We start from the raw sequence: 5,683 nt of genomic DNA on the forward strand, positions 1-5,683 counted from the left end.
AGCTGCTTGACTTTGCTAAATCAAATTGGCCTGTTCTCATTATTTCCACTGATGACCCACCAAACATACAAAGAGGGAATTAGTGCCAGAGACAGTCGTTCAGCTGGGCCAGGACACTCGAAAATGCACATTTGGCTAACAATAGACTCCCATCACATCTGCATTTTAGTTCCTAAATCAATGTCCTTTATACAAATTAGCCCCATCTAGTGGAAAATATACATAAACTATCCGTAGAAATTAAAAGAGAGAAGATAACAGGCTATTGTAAAAGGCTGCTGGTTGGTGTTACAGTCAATGCGATGACGTTATTTAGTTAGAGACGATATATTAGAGATACAATTCCATTTTAAAGGAGCACAGCCTGTTTGTGTAGAGTCTTAGTGAGCTTTCTTAAGTCTGAGATTTAACCCTGATGTCACTACAGATTTTCTTAGAGAAAGCCTGCACCAATGTAGTCATGGAGTTTAATGGACATGAGTATTTGCTATGGACAAAGTAAAAGAAGTGGACTAAATTACCAATTTGTCCCCCAATGGTTTTGTGGATTACGATTGAGTGTCTTTCGCCATTTTGTTTTTTTGGAGCCAAAACTGACACGAAAGGGACGATCTAAGTACAAATTAACAAGACATTTCAGGTTACCAAACACTGTGAGAGGTTTAAAGAACTACGATAAAAACACGTACAACTGCAAAACACTGCACAGCTGCTAGTCCATCATTATTCAATATCCAAAAGGTATTTATATTTAGTAGTATGTCATTATTAAAGTGAGGAGACTAATCCCCCAAACATTTCAACCTTCTATATACTGTAATGATAACAGTTTTCATACATAAAAGACAACGAAATATAGATGGTTTTGGAGATACATGTTATAAAGCAGATACTTATAAAGATACTTTTTTCACTATTTCATTTGAAGTAAAATGTTTTTCTACAACCATCTATTGGGAAAAAAATAGACGAATAAGAGTTATCGAAAATGCTCACTACTCAACGTTGGGGTATCTCAACAACTAAAGCTTTTTTTGGCTTTTTCCTCTACTATACTGTAAGTGGAGTTGTTCAAAAAGTCAATATACATTATGTTCTATCTTATTATTGTAGAATAACCTTTTATTAATGTAGCTTTGTATTGGTTGTTGTTGTTGTTGTTGTTGTTGTGCGTCTGAGCTTTGAATGACAATTAAATTGACCATTTCTAAACTATATTCAATCTAATCATGTCCAGATGGATGGATGGATCTTGTGGTGTGTGTTTTCTCCACTCGGCCTCGCATTCTGTCAGTATACAGTTTATTTTTGCTTTAGCAGAGACCACTGTATTATTCTATACTGGCCATTCCTCACCTCCGCCTTTCAGCTTAGTGGCCATCGCTGCCTGCACTCTTTTCTTCTAACTCAGCTAGAATCTAATGGGACACAACCCTATACAAAAGATGTCAGTGGAGGAGTAGGAAGGCAAACAATGGACAGCGAAAAGGAGCGTGCTTTCTGACATGGAAGCATTCACTGTCCACAAGGAAATGCCCCCAGTGCTTCTCTCTGATGCGAGAAAAAAAATTGCCTGTGCCATGAGGGATCAGGCAGGAACATAAAATGAAAAATGGATGAAGAGAGTTCACATCCAAAGGTGTTATAGCAGTTTGCTGTAAAGCTAGATGTAAGACAGTAAGGAGTGTTACTATAGGTAAATACGTTTGAATGTTAGAAAAGTCTTTATTTATTTGCTATTTTGCACACATTACATTTCTGAAACTGAATTCTGAACATTGGATACAACTTGGCATATCTTTGGCACATCAGAGTCAAATATTTGTACCTGTGTTTTTACAGAGGGACTTTTGGATATCTCTTTGTATCACTTAATGCATTTAAAAATATGTCAGCAAATCACTCAAAAAGCCTATCATGTGTATATATGTGTTTGGAGTATATAAATCAGACTATTAATGACATATGAACATGCCGCTGTAAAACACATCAGCATATAGATACAGTAGGAATCAAACTGTAAAAATTTGTATTTATACTGAATAGGAGAATTTTGGAGTATGAGAATAAAAGCTTGATTTATATATTTTGCAAGGCACCACAATTGAACAGTGATCCTATTAACCACAATTATTTCTGAAATGTTATGTATGTTAAAATATGCAAATGAAACATTGATTCATGCTTACTTTTGGAGAATTTTGGCGGGATCTAAACATGCAAAACAACAATGTAAGAAAAATAAACACCAAAATGTGAATTGCGGTTGTTTTCTTTCTAAGAAATGTTATGAAAGCAACATAGGCCAAATCCTCAACCTCAAGACCAGTGCATATAAAAACAATTACAATCATAGCTCTGCATTTTAAACTGTTGCACATGATAGTATGAAACCAATGATATGATAAATACAACACAACGTATGCATTTAAAAAAAGCTTTAGGATTTTCTGTAGTTAACCCTCTCTATGCACTGTTTTTCCTCCTTACAGAAGTCCCGTCTAGCACACATGGAGTGCTTTGTTTACCATTTCAAGATTGGTCGGAACAAAAAAGAAATAGAAGGTTTGAAGCAGAAAAAGCAGTGATAACCACTGAACCGACACAAAAAAACACAGCAACACCAAAAGCAGGTTAGGACCCAGAACTCTGTTGATGGTGACCAAAAACAGAGCTAAAAGAGTTTGAATACTGGATTTATATTCACAACGATGTCACAGAAACAACTCAAATTAAAGGATCTTGTTGCTACATGCCTGCTAGGTTCATAAATGAGCCACTGTTTGTTAATAAGTCCACCATAGCAACCTAAACAGCGAGAATATGTCAACATTGTGTTCACAAGTGATCAACTACTTATTCCAAGAGTCACACACCATCTGTCATTGCAGGTTGCAGAATTGAAACATCCTGGTCTACCGTTTAATCATTACTTCAGTGTTTCCCCAATATACAAATAGTGGCGGCGCAGTGCCGCTGCTGAAATATGAGCGCCGCTGCTAGGGGGCGCCAGCCAGGTACCAAAAAAAATAATAATAATAATAAGTGGTGAACTTTTTTCATTTTTTATTGTTTGTTATGTGGATTTGTAGTATTTGTGTTACTGTATGTTCAACAAAGGTGTATTTTTGCTAAATCTTGAGACATTGCCACTGTATGTACTAGGCAGGGCCAATTTCCGACACAGGCGGTCGCCTAGGGCGCCAGATCTGGGGGGCACTGCGCTGGTAGCTCTGGGAGGGAAAAAACATTTTTGACCGTTGGCGCTCATCCAAATGTTCGGCCTTGATGTAACAACATTCATAATTAAGTAAATGTAACACCCTTTTCACCCCGGTTACACATTTAATTTGCCCTGTACGGTGGGCGCTGTAAGTGATGAAAGTGGGGGATGTTGGCTTATCAGGCGCCCGCAGCTCACAGCCAAACTGCGAGCGTGGTAGCGAGAGAGCGAGCAAGGGAGAGGGCGCACCGGTACCGGCGCTGTTGTTATTAGAATCTGGTGCTAGCTGCGCTAACGGATATAAGAAGTAGATGTTTCTACAACCAGGGTGGAGGAGAGCTCTCCTGTCAGACTGAGAGGCTCAGTGAGGTAAAGGACTCTCTGAGTGTTTAGATCATTAGTTAATTTTAGTCTAAGTTATCTCAGTGGGTCTCAAACGTTTTGACCACAAATTATGTAAACACATATTTCCAAGGCACTCCTTTTTAATTATTAGGATAAATAAAAACAGGTTTGAAATCATTCCAATGTATACTATAGGACAGTAAACCAAAAATATCGTTTAAAGTTGGAGAGATACAAAAATATGCATAAATAAATAAATGTTAACTAGCTAAAATAAGATATGAATGAACAACAAAAATAAAATAAGCTACATTTATTTGTTATTGGCTATGGTAGGTTATTGGTTATGTTCATATACTTATTAGATTATTAAAATGTAAACCGATCTTTTTCATCTGGGCGTTTTAGAGTTGTACCCCCTAGATCAGTCTCTAGTAATTGTGTGCTCAAAGTGCACCAGATTGAAGCATTTTACTGTAAAATGTTCAAAAAACAATGTTCCCGGGGGGGCATACCCCCGGACCCCCCTAGAGGATGTGACGTCCACCTCCCAATTCAAACATGTTCATACAATACTGAATACATTTGAAGCCATTTTGACGTCTATTACCTATGTCAATAAGTTTCTGTTTTTGTAGTGTATTTTTGTAGTGTATTTGTGAGGTAATTTGTAGAGATTTTTCATTTATTCTTTACATATAAAATGTCGCCTAAAATCTCACCTAGGGCAGCAAATTGTCTAGAACCGGCCCTGGTACTAGGCCTCAAGAGCCTTTCTTGTGCTGACACATAGAAACAAATTGGCGGGGCGCACTTTGCACGCGCACACACTAAAATATTCCACGCGCTCCGCGCTCACATTATGCTGGGCCCACGTGCCTTAGCACCGCTGCTATGACTCCATCCTAGGGGAAACACTGTACTTGGCAATCAAACAACACAGAAATGAACCCCAAGATGGAGCCAAAGATAAATCAAATCAGAAATAATACAGTGCTTTTTCAGAGTCTCTAAACCTATTTGCAAGTCTTGGTTTTTGATGAGAGCAAATTGTAATGGATGGGCTATGGAAATTAGACCTGTTCACAAAGTGAGCACGAGAGTGCACACAACTCTCATGGCTTTATCTCTAGAAACAAAGCAGACTCCAGCACTGTTTACAAGTGTTTAAGTTGTATGAAATTAAAATGTATTTTCCACATTATTACACTGCTACTATTGACAGCTTGGAGTGATGGAAAGTAAATAAGTACATCGCTTGAGTACAATTTTGTTGGACTCGAGAATGCTACTTTAAACATAACATTTAAAAGGCAATTATTGTGCATTTTACTCCACTACATTTATTTGAAAGCATTTAATACTTACTAGGTTTTATTATTATCACATTTAAATAAGAACATTTGAATATATTATTATAGGTTATGCTATTCGGTAGCATAAAATAATATTAAAATAAACGGTTTTGGTCTGAAATGGAAGCCCAGTCTGCTCTGATCAACAAATAACCATAGCCTATCACGTACAATGTGTTGGAACACTAGCCAATGGAAGCGCAAGTGTTACATAGTGAGTCCAATGGAGGCGATTCAGGCAGGGGGGGGGGGGGGGGCAGTTGTGAGGGAGAAACTCCTTCCGGAGGGAACTTTGGGATTTTAGCCTTTGAAGACCATGCATTTAAATGCACCAAAACCTATAGAGCACTACAGGAAGGGGAAACCCATAATAGAGGCCTCTCGAATATATTTGGATGTTAATACCTGATCACTTTTACTTGAGAAATAAAGTATATAAAATGTAGGACTTTTTTTCTACACTGTGTTAGAATACTTATTTCACAACTACACACACAACAGAAGTTAGACATTTTTTTTTTAAAGCTTACTTCTGCTTTGGGATAAAACAAGCATGAAACTCAAATAAGGCAACAATAGCAAGACAGCCGAACTAGATTGTTGTTGGTACGCAATGTTGCCAATTGCAGTTGCACACGAATCCAAACTTTTCCCTATTCCTTGGGAGGGTGGTGTACTGGGTGCTGACGTGATCACCTCAGCCCGGCCCCTTGCTATAATGTGGAGGGGAAAAGTCCACACTCAAAGAGGCAAGGCTTCA

The 5,683-nt window shown here is 38.0% G+C and overlaps 1 protein-coding gene across 1 annotated transcript in view; it reads right to left on the minus strand.

Moving 5' to 3' along the window:
• The window catches only part of LOC307047614 (myelin basic protein-like), a 143,560-nt gene that overhangs the window by 78,393 nt on the left and 59,484 nt on the right, over positions 1–5,683 (minus strand). The gene's annotated exons all lie outside the window — the stretch shown is intronic.

This window comes from Notothenia rossii, assembly GCF_949606895.1.
Source record: "Notothenia rossii genome assembly, chromosome: 7".
Taxonomy (NCBI): Eukaryota; Metazoa; Chordata; class Actinopteri; order Perciformes; family Nototheniidae; genus Notothenia; species Notothenia rossii.